This window comes from Dromiciops gliroides, chromosome 1 (genome assembly GCF_019393635.1).
Source record: "Dromiciops gliroides isolate mDroGli1 chromosome 1, mDroGli1.pri, whole genome shotgun sequence".
NCBI classification, from domain to species: Eukaryota; Metazoa; Chordata; class Mammalia; order Microbiotheria; family Microbiotheriidae; genus Dromiciops; species Dromiciops gliroides.
In genome coordinates this window covers 418,363,840-418,385,064 of record NC_057861.1, presented here as the reverse complement: position 1 = coordinate 418,385,064, position 21,225 = coordinate 418,363,840, and the positions used below count along the sequence as shown (strand labels likewise).

The 21,225-nt window shown below is 38.6% G+C and overlaps 2 pseudogenes; one reads left to right on the top strand and one right to left on the bottom strand.

Moving 5' to 3' along the window:
* LOC122749987 overlaps positions 1-15,487 on the top strand; it is a 59,755-nt pseudogene extending 44,268 nt beyond the window's left edge.
* A 2,417-nt stretch (positions 15,488-17,904) lies between these two features.
* LOC122749980 overlaps positions 17,905-21,225 on the bottom strand; it is a 47,503-nt pseudogene continuing 44,182 nt past the window's right edge.

The following is a 21,225-nucleotide window of genomic DNA, read 5'->3' as shown; positions in this document are numbered from 1 at the left end:
ATGAAGAAAGGCTGGAAAGATCTATGGGAGACCAATTGAATCAAAGCCTTAAATATGAGGTTATATGAGTTTCTCATTTTTAAGGATCCACTGAGGGGATCAGAGGGGGATTTGAGCATTGGGTTGACATAGTCAAACTTGTGCACTAGGAAGATTGTTTGGAAGCTGCATGAAGATTCGATTAGAGAGAAGACAGAGTAGATACAGGTGAGAATTTTTTAGGAAACTATTCCAATTAGTCATGGAAATGGGGATAAGAGAAAAGATGGGAGCAATGTTGGACATGTAGAATCAAGGATCGCTGAAGCATCAATTTCAATATGGAAGAAATCTTAGAGGCCATCTAGTTTATACTCATAATCTTAAAAGTGAAGAAACTGAGGTCCAAAAAGGTTGTGACTTTTTTGGGGGGAGGCAATCAGGGTTAAGTGACATGTCCAGGGCACACAGCCAGTGAGTGTCTGCAGACCAGATTTGAATTCAGGTGCTCCTGATTCCAGGGCTGGTGTTCAATCTACTGTACCATCTAGCTGCCCCAAGTAGGACTTTTCTTAAAGATACATAGGTCACAGATTGTAGAACCTGGATTTGAACTCAGTTCCTCTGACTCCATGTGGTGTCATAGAAAAGAATGTGGTATATTTGGAGTCAGGATTTAAATAGGTTCAAATACTAACTCTGCCATTTACTATCTATGTTACCTTGGGTAAGTCATTTAACCTTAAATGTAAAAATAAAGGGTTGTATTAGATGATCTTGAAGGTTCCTTCTCTCTAAATCTAAGATTTCAAATCCATGCAAGTATTCGAATATGGGGCGGGGGGGAGGTAAGAGAAAAGGAAGCTTAAAGGATGACTCTACGGTTATGAAACTGGATTACTGGAATGATGGTGATTTCCTATTTCCTCAACAAAAAAAAGGAAAGTTTGGAATCCCCAAACTCAATGATCCATCAGCCTCAACCTCCCCCATAGCCAGGATTACAGGAGGGTGCCGCTATGACTAGCTGGTGATATGTGGCAGAAGAAAATTATGGCTGGATATATTGATTTTGGAATCATCTTTATGGTAAAGATACTTGAGTTTGATGGCATTGATGAGATATCAGAGAGAGTGAAGAGAAGGAAAGGAGAAGACCAAGACAGAGATCCAGGGAATACTTATCCTAAGGGGGGAGGAGCTAGATGGGGATCCATCAAAGGAAAACTGAGGAGTGGTTCAGACAGGTAGGAGGATGAACAGAAAGAAAGTAGTGTCATGATAGTCAGGAAGAAGAGAGAATGTCTATAAAGGGGTGGTCAATAATATCAAAAGATACATAGAAGTAAAAGAGGATGAAGACCTGCAAAAACCAAACAAAAATAAAAAACAAAAACACCTCTAGATACATCAGTTAAGAAAGGGTTACCTTTAGAGAGAGTAATTTCATTCAAGGGGTGGAGTAGAAAGTTAGATTGTGTGGGATTTTGAGAAGTTATCTAAAGTCAAACTACTCTGGGAGACAAGGGAGGATCCTTATTGAGATCACAGATCATGATTCACCTTGAAAAGAAAGACCATAGATGAAAATATAGAGGTAATTAAAAGTATGGAACAATGGAGAAGAGGGAGCTTGGGCTAATTGGTTCTTTTTCTTCCTCAGTAAAATAGGAAACAAAGACCTAGACTGACAGAATGAGATGGTGGGAGTGAAGGAAGCTCAGAGAGAGAATGGAAGATCTGGAACAACTGCTAGTGTGGAGTCGATTTGAGAGTCAATCATGGGAAGCATAAGATTTTTGCTGTGTCTAGTTGATTGATAAATAAAAAAATAAAGCATTTATTAAGAATTTAATTTGTCCCAGGCTTGTTTGAAGCATACAAGGAAACAAAACTGCTACAACATATAAAATGGTGCTGGAAAGTGATAGCGGGTGGGATATGGGGTCAAGGTGAGGAGACTGGACCCTGAAAAATTAGACAACCAAGGGAGCTGGGAGTGGAATCAAGTTTTCAGCTAAGATTAACATGAGATTAATTGAGACTAGATTACTATGAATTTGTAGTGGGCTAGGTTGTACAGTTGTGGGACTTTCTCTACTGATTCAGCAGATCACTGCTATAATTTTGATAACATAAATGTATAAGATGGATGCACATCAGAGGGAAATGCTATTGGGGTAGGGGTGGGAAACAGTACAATTTGGGCTTCAGGGACAGCTTTCTGGAGATGACATATTAGTTGGGCCTTAAAGGATATATAGGAATTCAAGACTTGGCGAAAGGCAAGGAAAATGTTCTAGGTATAAGGAATAATGTGTTAGGAAACATTTTTTGAGTGTCTACTATATGCCAGGCACTGTATTAAGCACTCAAGATACAACAATAGGCAAAATATATTCTTTGCACTCAAGAAGTTCACAATCTAATGAGGGAGATAACAAGCAAATATGCACAAAGATGCCATGCACAGAATAGAAAATAATTAAATAAATAGTTGAGTCAATTAATTAGTTGATTAAATGATTGGATCAGATAATTAATAATTAAGAGGGATGACACTAAAATTAAAAGGAATTGGGGAGGGGCAGCTAGGTGGCACAGTGTATAGAGCACTGGCCCTGGATTCAGGAGGACCTGAGTTAAAATCCAGCCTCAGACACTTGACACTAGCTGTGTGAACCTGGGCACGTCACTTAACCCCAATTGCCTTACCAAAAATAAATAATAAAATAAAAAGAAAAGAAAAAAGGGTTTGGGGAAGGCTTTCTTTCAAAGATGGAATTATAATTGATATTTGAAAGGAAAAAGGGAAGGGCAGTTAGGTAGAGATGAGGAGGAAGAGCATCCCAGCATGGGAGATAGCCAGAGAAAATGCCTGGAATGGAGCAAAGTGGCTTGTTCAAGGAACAACAAGGAAACCAAAGGTCACTGGAAGGAAGAAGCATATAGTGGATAGTAAGTATAAGATTGGAAAGATAGGCAGAGGCTAGGTTATGAAGGACTTAGAATGCCAAACAGCTGCTTTTGTATTTGATCCTGAAAGCCATAGGAAGCCCACTTGGAGTTTACTGAGTGGGTGTGTGTGTGACATAGCACTTTAAGGGCTGAACAAGGATTGGAGTAGGGAGAGATTTGAGGTATGCAGACCCACAGCAGGCTATTACAAAGCCCAAAGTGTGTGCTGATGAGGGCTTGAACACTGTTGGCAGGCAATCAAAGGAAGAAGTGGGCATAGCCTAGAGTTGTTGCAAAGGAGAAATCATCAGATCTTTGTAATGAGTATATCCCTTAGCATAGTTACCAAATGATAGTCAGCACTTTATACATTTTTCTTATTGATAAACAAAAGAGGGTTGTAAATCTGTTCCTGTTAGTGTACCTAAACATTTATTCATTTAAGATCGGCAGCAGTTGTTATAGAAGGAGTCCTGGACTTTCTGAACAGAAGACCCCTAAGATACTTATTGGATCATATCTCAATTCTGATACTTTAACTAGATGAGCACAGACAAGTATTTTATCCCCTCTGAACCTTAGTTTCCTCTTCTGTAAAATAAGGATTATACTATCACCCTATTTACAAGGTTCTTATGAGGAAAGTGCTTTGTAAACCTTCACGTGCTGTAGAAATAGAAATTGTTTTTTCTGAGGGAGAATGGATGCCAAGGACAAAGGAACTTACCTAGACTAATGTATGAGAACATGCATTGTTGGGCTTTCCACTTCAGTGTTAAAGGTTACTAATGGCCATCAATGAAGCAGAGCAAGCTTAGGAATTCTTTTTTTGAATTGCAACTATAGTAAAACTGCATTCTCTCAGACTAATGGAATAGAAGGCAACACTTCTATTCTGAATTACAGAATGATTTTGCATCCTGAAATTTTATTATCTTCTAATACACTGAAAAAACTTCGAAGAAGCTAGCAAAAGAGCAAAGTGTGATCTAGTAAAAGACTCTAGGGATCCTGTTTTTTAAAATAGATGAGAATGAGGTAAACTGCCAGTGTGACTTTAAAGTTACTTCATCTTTGCGAAATCAGAGAAAACAGGTGAATTAAAGAAAACTTCTTTGGGGGAAATTCGGAGGGAAAGAGAATTATGATCTTCACCTATTTGATAGGTTGTCATATGGAAGAGGATTTGGCCTCAGAGAAAGGATCAGCACCAGTGGGTAGGAGCTATAGGGAGGTAGATTGTGGCTCAATATAAGAACAACTTCCAAGCAATTAGACCCTGTCTAAAAGTTAAAATGGATTTTGGAGGGGGGGGTGTGCCCAGAAGAGGGCTTCCATCCTCCTGGGCAGATGCTGGACATCCATTATTGGATAACTGTAGAAGAGTATTATGCTTCAGGTGAGGATTGAACTGGATGACAGGTGTCAAACATGTGGTAGCTCATGCAGCTAAAATTATATTAAAATGTAGTTCTATCTGGTTTTAATGTGTTGATGTATTAATAAAAAATAAGCATATAAACACGTGTTGTTTTCTAAGTCAATATGTGGTCCACAGGGATCCTTTACATATGGTTTAGTGGCCCCCCGATTCTATTGAATTTGACACCATTCGAATAGATGACCTCTCGAGGTCCCTTATAATGAAATATTCTGTTATTCCTGAATTTAAAAAATCTAAAATCCAGCTCTGTGTTCTGTTGGTTTGCTCTTCAGAAATTGATGGATAAAATTAAATGGATCCTAGCTCCTAGCTCATGGCTTTTGTGAAATGCTGATGGGGAAAAACTGGATTTGGGAATAAGAACATCTGGTCTTTTGTCCCTACCTTCCTACTTGATCCAAACATGGAACCATAGACCAAGTCCTTCAACACTCTGAAAGCCCCACTTTCCTATTCTCTAAGATGGGGATAAAACCCAAGTCTTTGTTATCAAATGGGATAGACTTTACAAGGTGCCATATAAACTAACCTATCATAGGAGGGCCTTTAGCACTTTGAGCAATCCCCCGTGGAGACTTTGGGATGAGTATGGCAAAAGTTATTCAGGATTGACAGGCATGGATGGATTTTGTCTTCATTGTTGGAGGGAAGATCTAAATTAATGAATATGGTGGACAGAGAGTGGGCCTGGAGTCAGGAAGGCCCAAGTTCAAATCTGAACCTCAGACATTAGTTAGCTGTGCAAGTCACTTCAACTCTGCTTTAGTTTCCTCATATGTAAAATGGGGATAATAATAATAATACCTACTTCTCAGGGTTGTTGTGATGATTAAATGAGATAATATTTGCAAAGTGCTTATTAGCTAAGTGCCTGGCACAGGGTAGATGCTATATAAATATTTGAATAATGATACTGATAATATTGATACTCCAAGTATCCAAGCCTTGCCTTTCACATTTTTCAATCTTGAATCTCTTCATATTCCATGAAGCTCTGTAGATATTATTTGAAGGCAACAGGAAGTGACCTAGTGAATGATTACAACCATTTCTCTGTTTCCACCCTGGGATTTTCCATTGTTGGGTCACTGCTCAGGGGAAAGTTTTGTTTTTTCTCTTAAGTGGTAGGAGGAAGCATAAATGGTCTGATTCTATTGCTGATACATTTCTTCTTCATTTGTCCGACAAAGGAAGGGGAGGCTGGGATTTGCATGTCTGGTTTTATTGATCATTTAATTTGCCCTAGGCATATTTTGGCTACAGGTAGCTATTTCTAGGACTTCATAGGAATCTGATTACAATGAGAGACTTCATTTGATGATTTCATCCAAAGACTCTGGAAGAGCAGTTCCTGTATAATTCTACCTCTCCTTCAATTTGATTTCCTTCTCTCTGCTTTTTAATCAGTTTGGCTAAAGGTCTATAATCTTAAGTCTTGTTCACTAACTAGTTTTTTTTTGTTGCTTTACTTAAAAATTCCTTTTGGCCTTTTTTTTTCTAATTTATCTATTTCTCCTCTAATTTTCAATATTTCCTCTTTTGTGCTTATTTTGAGTTTATTTTCTAACTTTGAATTGCATATCTAGTTCTTTAATTTTTTTCTTACTCTATTTTGTTAGAATATGTTCTCCAGGGATATATTTTTCCCTCTGAGGTCACCCATTATTCAAAAGCAAGCTGAAATATTACCTCTTGATTACATTGATCTCCAGAACAAGTGATCTCTCCCTTCTCTGCACCCCTACAGTGCTTTATCTGGACCTTTCTCATTCACCTTCTACAAGTATCAAGATGAAACTTTGTGTCTATCTTATTTTCCCTCCTAGACCGAGTACCATGATGGCAAAAATTGTATTTTCATTAATTGTGTGTATCCTGTAGCATTTTGCACAGTGCTTTGAACTCAGTAGATGCTACTCATTGCTTGAAGGGATAAATCACTTTGAATATAATGGAATGTGCTCTGTGAAACCAATGCTATGTTTATAATGTACAGATGTTTACAAGTGATGTAAACAAACACTCATTGATGTTTATATCTTTTTTTTTTCTCCTGTTCAGGAGGAGTCTGATGAAACCAGTAAACAGGGGTATGCAGATAGCTCTTGAAGCCTTACCTGGTAGTTGTCCAAGCCAGTTGCTTCCAATCCACTCCTTCCTTCACAAATCTTCTTCTCCTTCCAACCTTCCTCAGGAGAAACCTGATGAATCTTGTTTTTGGTGCAAGGCTATATTCAATACCAAGCTCTACTGATTCCATATCCATAACATTTCTAAATCTTTTCCTTTACTTTCTTTTCCCATGGTTATCACCCCAGTACATGCTTTCATGAATATTTGTCGAATAATGCAACAGACAGTTTCCTAGTAAGCAGCTAGGTGGTGCATTAGATAGGATGTGGGGCCTGAAGTCAGGAAGACTCATTTTCCTGAGTTCAAATCTGGCTACAGATGCTGACTAGCTATATAACCCTAGGAAAGTCCCTTAACCTTTCAGTTTCCTCATCTGTAAAATGAACTGGAGAAGGAAATGGCAAACGACTCCAGTATCTCTGCCAATAAAACCCCAAATGGGGTCACAGAGAGTCAGACATGACTCATATGACTGAATAATAACAAAAGCAATAGTAGATATCCCTGATTCTATACCTTCCCCTTTTCGACTTATCTTTCCCACAGCAGTTAGATTATGCTTGAAGTTCTGCAAAGCACTTTGTGTAATAGATCTCATTTGATCCCCCACAACAACCATGCAAGGCTCTTCTCAATCCCCATTTTAAAGATGAAGAAACTGGGATTTAGAGAGGTTAGGTGACAACACACAAAGAGCTATGCATAAAGAAGACATAAACAGGATAAATTGGGGTAATCTCAGAAAGAAGGCACTAGCATTAAGGGCAGCAGATGACAAAGGTTTTTTGCAGAAGGTGAAATATTTGGACTTGACAGCCTCAAGGTTCTTTCCATTTCCAAAATATGAACCCCCTAATTTTATAGTTGAGGACTCAATAAAGGACAAAACAGAATATTATATTGTCCTTTGAAAGGCCAAATGAATAGCTGCATCTGAGGGGGGTTCCTAGAAAAAGTAGTGTTCTCTAAGGGGTGGAAAGATTCTCAATCCTGAGGTAAAATACCCTCCCCCACAAAAAACAAATCCAGATCCAGAAGCCTAATTCAAGATGGACATTTCCTGGAAAGGAGGGAATTTGTGAGATGTAGAGACTCTTTTTATTTTGATGTTCCAGAAAGGGTCTGGGACCTCTGAATATGTAGATAAGCTACCTATTTAAGCTCCCCACACCCATCCTTTCCCAAGGAAACCGCTGGTGTTAATTTCCCTGGCTGAGCCAGGAAACTCCCTATTTTATTTTACCCTCCTCAAACAGACATCATAAATGAAAGGAAAAAAAAATAAGAGGAAAATCTCTGTTCATTCTAAACTTCAATTTACCAATGCTTTTTGACTGTATCTGTCATACACAATCTAACTTGGGATCTGTGTCATTATCAGTCAGAGAACTTTGCTGGAAAAACACACAGGAAATGCTTGGCTCATCTGGCATTCTATCCAATATAAATCTTTGGTAATTGACTCTCCCCCCTGTACAGTAAATATAATTATAAATGCTATTCACAATGATGACTGAGGTCCTGGAGGATTCTGAATTGTGTTCTAAAATCATCAAAGAAAGATTAAATTGCATTTGCTCAAGACTCACTGTTAAGTGCATTTTATTTTACCATATTTATAAAGTTGGATATCTGTGTATGGTACAGATGAGGCTTTGGTTAAAATTCCCTGACTAACTGGACAGTTGATTCAATCAATCCCTTAATCCAAAAACATATGTAGTAGTACACAAAATGTCCCAGGCTTGGTTGGGAGCCAGGTTATACTTATAAATGTACTTGTCACCCCTGTTAGGAGGTAAGCCCCTTGAGAGTAGGTTTTTGCTTCATTCTCAGTATTTTCATCAGTAATCTCCATTCTTAGTACCTAACACAGTGAGTATGAGCCTAATCAATCTTTTTTTTTTTTTTTTTTGCGGTGGCAATGGGGGTAAAGTGACTTGCCCAGGGTCACACAGCTAGTAAGTGTCAAGTATCTGAGACCGGATTTGAACTCAGGTACTCCTGAATTCAGGGCCGGTGCTTTATCCACTGCGCCACCTAGCCGCCCCCATGCCTAATCAATCTTTTTTGGTTGATTTTAGGATTATTAGCTTTGTGAACATGAACAGAAAGATTTTTGGACATTTTTATAGTGAACTAGGTTGGGATTTTTCCTGATGGAGGGAATGTCTACAGTGATGGAGCCTGAGAGGCAGTGTGGTTAAAGTGGATAAAGAATGCTGGATCTGGAATCAGACGACTTGGGTTCAATCTGGCTGCTGACAATACTTGTACAACCCTGGTTAAGTCACTTAACCTGTCTGGGTCACATATTCTCATTTGTAAAATAAGGGTGTGTTGGATTACATGGACTCTAAAGTCTCTAAGGTTCCAGTATTTGTAACCATAAGATCAATGAAGGGATTCGAAATGAGTGTTTCATATTTCATGGAGAATTAGATTGCATTTGATTAAAATGAGGAAAGAGATGCTCCCCTATAAATACCACTCTTCAAAATAACTCTTTCCAGTCCTATTTCATTGACTGACTTAATTACTTACCAAAAGGCTATGCCATGTTTCAGATGCTTCACACAACCACAAAAAAAGCCTGGCTTTGCCTTCTGATAGAGTGTTCTGCCCACAAGGATACTTAGTAAATGCTGTTGCCTCACTCCAGTGGCTTGTATTCAGAGAAACATATCAGTCATTTGCTCTGAATCACACAGATCTTATCTAAGCAGAGAACCTTGGGGAGCAGCAGGAGAAGCAAAAATCCCTTTGGAGAGTGCATTCGAAAGCCCTCTTTGCCTTGGACCCAAGCCATGTTTTCATGATTCTAAAGAGCACCAGAGTTTGGAGACCTAGTCATATGGACACTCCCTAAAATCAAAGGGTTAGATGTGATTATCTCACCCTCTCCTAGGTCAGCACTTATTCTTACAAAATAACCCCCCATCAACCAGCACATAGAGTCCACAAAAACAACCCTTGTTAGCCCTGCTCATGTGTTTATATTGATCAGCTGTGGCCTCTGTGAAGCAAGGCTTCCCAGGGTGAAGAGCACCATGTGTCTTTTCATCTCTTTGCTGATTTGACCATTTCATTATTGGATGTTTAAGAGCAGTGGTTCTTAAAAGGTGTGCTGTGAAGTTTCTCTAGTTATGCTGGGAAATTTTGGTTTTTACATTATTGAATGCAAATAAAATGTATAATTTTGTTTACCATAAATTGACTTCCCTAGCATATTTAGTATGGCAAGTATAAGTAATATGGGAGGAGAGATAGGAAACGAGGCAATAAAGGTCCAGTCCTTGAAGACTACTCAGATTTGCTAGTATTTGCTCTTTCTGGTGGATTATACACAGAATAATAATAATAATAATAATAATAATAATAATAATAATAATAATAATAATAATAATAATAAATTATATGCAGAATGCTCTGAGGATTGAATATGCTATTGACTAGTCTCCCATGATAATAATATTTGGAAAACCAAATAAAACTCATCTATTTCATGGATACACTAACTTTATAACGTTGTCTCTTGAACACACACAAGAAGTCAATATGAATAGTTCCTCTTATTGAAGGGAAAATGAGCATGTGAATCTTCTGATTTTTCCAGTAGTGTTGCCAACTTAAATGTTTGATGTACTATGATTGCTTGTGGCAAAGAATATTGTGCCATGAAAAAAGAAATCTGAAAACCACTGTTTTAGAAAAGAAAACTCCTTTTTGTTACCCCAATCACAAAGTCACTTGGGAAAACTCAGACTGATGCATGGACATATAGTTGCCATCACGTATAACAACTAGGATCCAATAGTTATAATCATGAGTCTGTATAGTGGTATTAAGGGAGTTAAGAGGGTTTGGTTAAAGTTTTGGCTCTCCTACTTAGTTGTGGGACCTTAGGCAATTTCCCCCACCTTCTCTGCAGTTTCCTCATTCTTGAAATTAGGAAATTGGATTATGTGATCTTTAAAACCCCATTAAACTCTAATATTCTCTTTTATATGAAAGCCATAGCTGGGAAGCAATGGGGAACAGAGTTCTGACAGTCAGATTGGTGAGGAGAGGGAAGAAAAATATTGTCTGTGCAGGGGCATTTCAGGTTCTTTATTGAATCTTTAAGTCTTTTCTAAATTGGTTCAGTATGAAACCTAGAGCCAGGAACACTTAGGAAATCATCAAACATGATCTGATGATTTATGAAACCTTTCTGAATTTTTCACTTATATTTCAGAAGTCAAACAGTCTCTTAGTGGATTTAGAATTGGGAAGAATTGAATTTTTCCACTTATTAGTTGAATGATACTGGGCAAAGTATTTAACTTCTGTGCCTCAATTTTTCTCATCTATAAACTGTGAGTATTAATGGCACCTACCTCACTGTGTTGTTATTTCACTCCAATACAATTTGCTATTCCCTAGTATCCAGCATTCATTCTCTTAGATTTGGGATCCCTTAATTTGTTTCAAGCTCAGCTGAAGTGGCCCTTTTTTCATTGGCCTTTCCTGATCACCTTTCTTCTTATTACCTTTTCCCCAAATCACTATGTGTTTATCTTGTATAGATGTTGTATTTACTTCTTTGTGAATATGTCTTATCCTCCTATTAGAATATAAATTTTTTGAGGGCAGGGTCTATCTCTCTTGTATTCATATCTCCTGCCCTACTCCCATAACTACTCCCCAGTAGTCCTTAATAAATGCTTATTTCTTGATAGATTTGTCCAATCAGGCTTTTAAGCTTTTCTTTTTATTAGCATTATTAAGACTGAAGAATGTTAAGACCTCTCCCTACCTTCCTACTGAGACTTCCCCTAGAAAGAAAGCATACCAATGCCTTCCTTTTCTTGAATGATGTAAGTTTTATGGTATAGTAGGTAGAACACTGGATTTGGATTTAGAAGATGGAAGTTTTAATTCCAGCCTGGCTATTTTATGACCTGTATGATTTTGAACAAATTACTCTGAGCCTCAATTTCATCATCTGGTGAAATGAAAGGGTTCAGATGAAAAAGTTTGGATTAAAGTATCTCTAACATGCCTCTTTTAGCTTTAGATATGATGTTCCTTTGATTTAGCAATCACCAAGGAATCTCAGCATGGATCCACTTGGCAAACAACCAAGAGATAAGAATCAGTGTAAAAGATATTCCTTGCTGGTTACTCAGAAACTTATTGAAGACAATCATTCCATTGCTATACTTACCATGTGTAGAGTACTGACCTAGGAGTTGGGGAGATAACAGGATAATTAATATATGACCCCCACCCTCCTGAGACTAACAATCTAGTAAAGAGTATAAGGTATATGTAAAAGTATGTACTATTTTATAATACATATGCAATAATTATAATGAAAAAGAATACAGGCAGCAACCCAGCTGAATTCTCCCAATATTCCACTCTAAACAACTTTAAAATAATTCCTAAAATACAATTTTGGAGTGGGAAGGCCAATAAAAGATCAAAATGAGACATTTTTTCAGTCTAAGACAACTTAAGAGGTTGGCAGGAGAGGTATGTGACATGCACAGCAACACCAGTGATGGACTTTAGAGGTGACTGAAGCAACAGTAGCAGTAGCAGCAGCTGAAGCTTTGGGAGCTTTTAGCCCAGAGATGGTAAGGGGTTGGGACACCTCATTAGAAAGAAATTACAGGCACCTTTGCTGGCACGGGTGCAGCTGGTGCTCATTGGCAACTCTATTGTCCATAATCCGTTTTTGGTAAGAGTTCCAGGGTAGATAGTAGGGCTGGGCTCTAACAAGAGCAGAGGTCTCTTGTTGCAGTTCCAGGTTGGGACTGCAGGAGAGCAAAGGACCTGGTCACAGTTTCCAAAGCCAAGAGGAAGCACCATCACTTGTTGCTATAGAAGAGGAGGAAACCCTTTCTGGGTGAATACCAGAGGGCAGATCAGGAGAGCAGTGACCACACCTCTCCCCATATCATACCAACTTGGAAGCACTTAAAACTTGCAGACCCCAAGAATGAGCTCAGAAAATAGCAGCATGAAAAAGCCTAAAACTTGGGATATTGTCCTCCTCATTCCCAAGTGAGGAAAGTGAAAATTTACCATAAAGTTTAAAGTCAAGAAGTAGCTAGAAAAATGAGCAAACAATAAGAAACAAAAAAGAACCTGACCATAAAAAGCTACTATGTGGCAGGGGAGACCAAGAAATAAATTTAGAAGAAAACAATGTTTAAAACAACTATAAAATCCTCAAAGAAAAATGCTAATTGGACCAAGCTCAACAGAATTCCTTGAAGAGTTAAAGAAAGATATAAGAATGTTAGAGGAAAAATTGGGAAAGAAATGAGAATTATGCAAGAAAAATTATGAAGATAGAATTAATAATTTAGTAAATGAGTGTATAAAAAATACTGAAGAAAATAACATATTAAAAAACAGAATTGGCCAAATGGAAAAGGAGGCACAAAAATTTACTGATGAAAAGAACTCCTTAAAAACTGGAATAGGCCAAATTTTAAAAAGAGGTATAAAAACTCACTGCCTGTACTCTTTTTTGTTATATATAGAATTGGGCAACTGGAAGCTAATGACCTCCATGAGACATCAATAAACAAAGTTTAAAAGAATGAAAAAATTGAAGGAAATGTGAAATGTCCTCATGGAAAAACAATTGACCTGGAAAACAGACTGAGGAGAGATAATTTAGGAATTATTAGACTACCTGAAACCCATGATAAAAAAAAAGAGCCTAGACATCATCTTTAAAGAAATTATAAAAGGAAAAGTGCCCCAATATTTTAGATCAAGAGGTAAAATAGAATGGAAAGACTACCTGATCACCTTCTGAAGAGATCCCAAAATGGAAACTCCCAGGAACATTATAGCCCAAATTCCAGAGTTCCCAGGCCAAGGAGAAAATACTTTAAGCAGTCAGAAAGAAACAATTCAGATACCAAGGAGCCACAGTCAGGATCATGCAAGATTTAATGGCTTCCACATTAAAGAATCAGAGGGCTTGGGACATGATATTATAGAAGGCAAAGGAGTTAGAATTACAACCAAGAATAACCTACCCAGCAAAATTGAGTGTAATTGTTTATGGGCAAAATGGATATTTAATAAAATAGAGAACTTTCAATTACTTCTTTTTTGGGGTTTTTTTTTTTTTTGCAGGGCAATGGGGGTTAAGTGACTTGCCCAGGGTCACACAGCTAGTAAGTATCAAGTGTCTGAGGCCGGATTTGAACTCAGGTACTCCTGAATCCAGGGCCAGTGCTTTATCTACTGCGCCACCTAGCTGCCCCTCAAGTACTTCTAATGAAATGATGAGAGTTGAATAGAAAATTTGACATTCAAACAGGAGACTCAAGAGAAGCATAAAAAGGTAAACATAAAAGAGTAACAATAAGGGACTTAATAAAGTTAAATTGTATACATTCTTATGTAGGAAGATGATACATGTAACTCCTAAGAACTGTAACATTAATCGGCAGTTAGAAGGAGTCTACATAGATACAGATTTGAGTTGATTTTGTTGAGATGGTTCCTTAAAAAATGAATGTGTGAGAAAAAAGGATGCACTGGGAGAAAGGGGAAGGTAGAGGTAAAATGGACAAAATTTTCTCACATAAAAGAGATGTGCAAGGAAGAATATATACATATACATATATATATATATACACACACACACACACACACACATATATACATATATTATGTACACACACACACAGCGTTGGGTATAGAAATCTATCTACCCAATAGGGAAATAGGATAGGAAGGAGACAAAAATTATGAAGGGAGGTGATAACAAAAGCGGGGCGGGGGGGGTGGTGGTGGTGGGTGGTTTATAACAAAAGGGAGAGAGTAGTCAGAAGTAAAGCACACTTTGAAGAGGGACAGGAATAAAAGGGAGAAAAGAAAAAGAGAAGAAAATAGGCTGGAGATAAATACAGTTAGTAATCATAAATATGTGTGTGAATAGGGTGAGCTCACTCATAAAAACAGAAGTGGATAAAGAATGGAATAGAAACCAGAATCCAATAACTTACTGTTTACAAGAGACATACGAAACAGAACGATACACAGAGTTAAAATGAGGGTTTAGAACTGAATCTAATATGCTTCAGCTGAAGTAAAAAAGATATGGGTAGCCATCATGATCTCAGAAAAAAGCAGAGGCAAAAATAAACCTAATAAAAGAAAATAATCAGGGAAACTATATTTTGCTAAAAATGCTCTATTAACAATGAAGCAGGGGAAGTAGAAGCACCAGCCGTTCTGCCTCCTGCCAATGAATGGAGGAGAGTCAGACACAGTGCAACCAACTGGACTGAAGTGAGGCAGCCGCCGTGAGTGACCAGCAACTGATTGTGCCTTGGACTTAATGAGGTGCCTGCCTCCTCAGCAAATTGAGAAGAACCTCAGTGACTTGGATTAACTTGGTCCCCAGCCTATGTGAAGATCTTCTGTCCCTTTCAATCAGCCCTTGAAAATTTGCCAGAGATAAGGTGGTAGGAAAAGGAATATCTTTTCATATGACTACAACAGAGAAAGAGATCCCCATAGGTCACCTCGGAGCAATAGGTGTGACCCTCCAATGGAAGATGGGGCCATGCCCATCACTACCTGCATAAAACGGGAGGTAGAAGACAACAATGCCCTTTGACCAGTACTGAGACCTGTATTTTGAAGGTTGTGTCCTCTGTCTACCTCTGGGATTTGGATCATGGTTTTGCCAGAGTTGATTCTCATTAAGAAGGCCGGCGATGGATCAAAGAAGATCAAAGGCTGTTGGGATTCCATCCATGTGGTGTTCGGAGAATCCAGTGGCCACACTGCCCATTACAAGCTGACTTCCACAGTGATGCTGTGGCTGCAGACCAATAAATCAGTCTCTGTCTGGCACCATGAACCTTGGAGGCAGCCTCACCAGACCAGATGGAGAAAGACAAAACCACATGTGACTTTTTCACACATAGCCAACATGGATGCTGGTAGAGAATATGGAAAAACAATGGAGCAATATCAAATCTTTATATTAAGTTTCTCTCTAAAGGCTTTATTTCCCAAATATATAAGGAAATAGAGTCAAATTTATAAAAAATAAGAACTATTCCCCAATTGAAAAGTCATAAAAAGAAAGAAACAAAAGCTATCTATAGTCATATAAAAATGTTCTAAATCTCTATTGATTAGAGAAATGCAAATTAAAACAACTCTGAGGTATTACTTCTCACATATCAGAAATGACAAATGCTAGAGGGGATGAGGGAAAATAGATACACTAATAAATTGTTGGTGAAGTTGTGAACTGATCGAATAGCTCGGGAGACAATTGGAATTAAGCCCCAAAAGCTACAAAACTGTGAATACTGTCTGACCCAGCAATACTACTATTAGGTCTGTACTCCCAAACAGATCAAAGAAAAAGGAAGAGACCTATATGTACCAAATATTTTGTAGCAGCTCTTTTCATGGTGTTTGAAGAATTGAAAATTGAGGGGATGCTCATCAATTGGGAGAATTGGCTGAACAAGTTGTGGCATCAGATTGTGGACAGAGTACTATTGTACTATAAGAAATGATGGTGGATAGAGCACTGGCCCTGGAGTCAGGAGTACCTGAGTCAAATCTGGCCTCAGACACTTAACACCTTACTAGCTGTGTGACCCTGGGCAAGTCACTTAACCCAATTGCCTCACTAAAAAAAAAAGAACAGAAAAGAAATGATGAAGGGGTGGTTTCAGAAAACAACAAACAAAAAAACACGGCAAGTCCTATAGGAACTGCTGCAAAGTGAAGTGAAAAGAACCAGCAACAGTAAACAGCAATAATGTAATGATCACCATGAAGACTTGGCTACTCTGATCAATACAATGAATCCAAGGACAATTCCAAAGGACTTCCTATGAAAAAATGCTATCCACCTCCAGAGAGATTGAGAGAGAACTGATGAACCCTGGGTGCAAATTGCTGCATAATTTTCTCACTTCTTAATTTTTCTTTCTTTTTTTGTGATATGGAAATAGGTATTATATGATTTCACATATATAATCAATAAATTTTGCTTGCCCTTCTCAGTGGGTGGGGACGAGATGGAGAGAATTAGGAACTAAAGATTTAAAAAAGAAAAGAATGCTTAAAATAAAATAAATTAACAAATAATTACAGTTGAAAATAGATTTCAATGAGAGCATAAGAGACCTGGGTTTGAATTCTTATACTGTCAATAGTGTGTGGTAAAATAATGGAATTTGGCAGACGCCCAGGGGTCCAACTTGATTGATTCAGTAGTGTTTGAATTGGGTGTGAATGAGAAACACATAGTACCCACTTAGGGTGATTAGATCTTGAGCCACACCTGATCCTCCCTGTTAAACCTAGTCTAACTTGGCCAAACCTGAGAAGGAGTGTCCTCAGAGGCTGTAGACTTCGTCATCAACAGGGAACCAGTCTCAGCCACATAACTTGAAGGACCTCCCCTTTGGGGGAGGGAGAAAAAAGGTAGAGAAAGGGGACTGCAACAGGAAGTAGCACACACTCTCATTCTTGGGAGGAGCATTTGGAGTGGACTACAGGCTGAACAGCTGACTCCCATAGAAATTACGGACCCCTGGTGGTTAGTGAAATCCAGCCCTTGAATAGCTGAGCTGAAGGTGAGTTTGGGTTTGAGACAGCCCTTGCTAGAGCCGGGGAGATTATTCATTTTCCTTTTTCCGTATTCCCTTGTCCTTGACTTCATTAATTTCACCTTTGCTGTGTATTTTATTCCCATTAAATAAAACCTGATTTGTTTGTGGAAAAGAGGCTGTTAATCTCCTTTCTTATTGGCCTGGGAGAAATAACTAAAAAAGGCAGTTCAGAGGGGAGGAAACGTTGGACCTAGAGGTCCCTCATTATTTTCTGAACCCCAATATTTTAGCGAGCCACCCAATTAACTCTCTCCATATTAAATTTGGCCCCTACAAGTGTTATGCTTGTTACTTCGGAAAGGTGTTTCTTCTCTGCAGGCTTCAGTTTACTTATCTGTAAAAAGAGGAGACTAGGTAATCTTTAAGGTTCCTTATTGCTACTTTTTTGTTCAGTCATGTCCTATTCTTTGTGACCTCACATGTGGTTTTCTTGGCAAACTGGAATAGTTTTCGCATTTCCTTCTCTAGTAGATTAAGGCAAACAGAGGTTAAGCGATGTGCCCAGGGTCAACACAGCTAGTGAATGTCTGAGGCCTTATTTGAACTCACTTCTTCCTAACTCCAGGCCCAGTGTTCTATCCACTGAGATGTTCCTAGTTGCTGCTATTTAAAAAGCTACAAAAAGAATGATTATTTTTTAAAATAATATAAAGATTTTAAAAATTGAAACTCAAAGCAGGTGGCTGAGGTTTAAATTTTTTTAATGTGGATTTTCTACTTCGTTTAAAATTTATAACTATTAATACTGAATATCTTGACAGAATTATCCTCTCTACAGCTTGCCAACTGTAACCACTGACTACTATCTGGGTCATTATTTCCATTTCTTCTAGTATAATTCCTCCAGCAGTTATTTTTGACAGATTGTAAAAACATTGGCTCTGATTCTTTTCTTAACATTGTTCTAATCTGATGATGCTGGTTTCTGCTAAGTCTTCTTCCACATTATCAGATTTCTCCACCACTCTAATCCCAAGGGTAAGCACAGGGCTAACAGTGATGGCAGTGACTACATCTCCTACTTCCAGGACTGAAGAGCCAGGACCAGTGTCACAGAAGTGGCTCTCTTCTGTGGAACTGGAGTAAATTGCACTCATTCCAGACTGCAACCTTTTTTTTTCTGAACTCCCTATGAAGACATCCGCTATCAGGGCTCCAGTGCAAAATCAAATGATTCTACTAATGGACAGCTGTGTTTTGGGTCCTGTGAATGTAATCAAAGACTAAAAAACCTATTTCAGGGCTGGTTGTGAGTTTTTCACTTGTAGTTTTCCCACATATTTGCCCAGTTTTTCTGTCTGTAGGAAACAACTAGGAGGAATTTATTCATCTGGCAAGGAGGCCATCTGAATCACACTAAGGTTTGTGGGAAAAGAAAGCTCTGTAGCTGCTTCTAGAAGGCAGTACTCAGAGAATGATAGTAGTACACTCCTTTCTTGAGGCGCCTTACATCTGAGGCCGATACCAGTATTTGAATTATGTTCACTGCTTAGGGGCAACACAAAAAAAAAGTTCATAACCAAATCCATATAGTTTTTGAACCTCAGGCCACAGAGTATTTTGCAAAAGATGGTTCTCAGTAGGGAGTTCAATAACTTTGAAGGATTGAAAGCAAATGTCCTGGTACTGATGGCCAACACCAACAAATCTTATTGAGAAGTTATAACTCTCTGAAAAAGTTTTTTTGGAGAGTCCAAAGCAGGCACCATTAGACCTTCTGGAAAGTCACTAATACTAGAAGGCAGTTTCTTTACTATGTGGTGAATGATGTTACAGAGGTTCTGCACAAAGTTCCTTGGAGCAGAGCAGACTACAAGCACTTCTTCATTTGCTCCATATATAAACTGAAACTGACCAATCATCACCAGGCACTTCATGTCAAACCTATGCAATTTCATGCCAAGTTATCTGTGAATCATTTTTTTCCTTCCATGAAGCAAAGAATTGGTTGTTTGGCTGGCATTCGCACTCATGGTAAATTCTCCTTCTGGATCTTGTACACTATTAAAGTGCCCAGAAATCACACCTCCTGGAGTCCATGCTTTGGATTCAAGTGCCTGTTGCTCCAAAGGTGGCAGTGATTCGTGAAAGCATAGGTTAGATCATAGAGCCATCTGGGGCTAAACTGGCAGTCATAAAACCCCAGTGTATTCCCACTCATTTCAGATGCTTGGACCTCCTCTAGCAATCCTCCTGACTCTGCATCAGGAGCCCAGACAATGATGGTTTTATACATTGTCAGACAACAATCTCATTGGCTGTTGAATCACATCTTTGTAAATGAAGCTGGCCAATGTACAGCAGTTACCCAGTTTTCATGACCAGCTTATACTGTCTCCAAGGTAATGGCATATTCAGTCTCAGCAATTTCATTTTTAAGAGTAAAAATATTTTCCTTCAATTTTATATCATCATCTTCTTGAATTTCTTAAGGATGGTCAGTTTTACAACTACTTCCAGGACTCTTATTAAGATGAAGATATACAATGGTTTAAGGGTCCCCTATGAAGAAGCACTAAATAATGTAGGAAGCTGGAAGAAGGAAAGATATCTAATTATGGGGATAAGTGATAACTTCATGGGCTCGGTGCTGTTCTAGTGAAGGCTGGAAGGATAGGTCATATTTAGATTTTTTTTTTAAGTGAGGGAATTGGGGTTAAGTGAACACATGGCCCAGGGTCACACAGGTAGTGTTAAGTGTCTGAGGTTGGATTTGAACTCAGGAACTCCTGACTCCAGGAGTGCTTTCTCCACTGCGCCACCTAGCTGTCCCGATAGGTCATATTTAGAAAAGTAGAACTGGAGCGTTTTAGATAGCCCTGATCCTTAGGATTAGCATTGCAGATCTTCTCAATGCAGATGTCTGATTTTTCTAGCCAGAGAAAACTGTCTTAGATTTAGAAGGCATCTTTCCCTTCCTGTGTGGCAATGCCAGATGCTAGAGTCTTGGCTTGCCCCAAGAAGTACTGACTGGTGCAACATGACTTTGGTTTAACACACTTTGACTTGGGCCTATTAACAAGAAGTTTGATGTCTCTGGTCTGTTCTCATGAGGCCAAGAAGAGCCCCCAGCCACTGTCAACAGATGAATCCCTGTGAACAGCCATTTCCTGTTTGTGGAAATAACCTTTCATCATGGAACTTAATTCTTTTCTTTGTGGCTGCTCTCCTTCCCATGATGCAATGAGATGCTTCCAGCCAGAGTGCTGAATCCTTATTACTGTAAACTTGGTCGGACGTGGCTAAGTAATAATATTATAGCTCTTGGCAGCCAAACACACGAAATGGTTTTTCATTGTTATTAATGTGCCTTGAAGGGCCCCTTTTGCAAAAGTGTTATGCCCTCTTCTTCCTACATAGAACCAAAGCCCTGTATAAGAGCTCCCTTGGGAAACTGAAATTGATACAAGATGACTTTATGTGTTTTGTATTGTTCACTTTGAAGCGGTAACTAAGGTTTTATCTTCCTTGTACCACAGAGATGTTTTTGACTCTTGCTTCTTCTAATGGGCTCTTTGGGTGTCAGTGCTTTGGGCATTATTTAGGATCAATACTGAGGTTGTGGACTGACAGCATAGTGTAGTGGACAGAGGGCCAGCCTTGGAATCAGGAAGGCACAGGTTCAGGTCCTGCCTCAGATACATACTATGCAACTACACTCTGGTTACTTAAATTCTTAGTCCCTCAGTACTGGTCCAGAAAAATGGGTTCTGAGTCAGAAGACTATAATGCAAGTCATGTATCTGACACTCATCTCCTGTGTGACCATGGGCAAAGTACTTCGCATCAGTGGGCCTCAGTTTCCCCACCAAAATTAATAATACAGTGACTTCATTAGAAAGTGTATACAATATTTTCCAACCATAGCAATTCCCACCTCTGTTTAAAAAAAATAACAGAAATCCCTCCTACTTTATACCTCATTGAAAAAGAAAAGAGAATTGAATTTCTTGTAACAAATATCCATAGTTAAGCAAAACAAATTCCTTCAATGGCCATATTAAAAAATACACATATTATATGTATCTGTGTTACACACATATA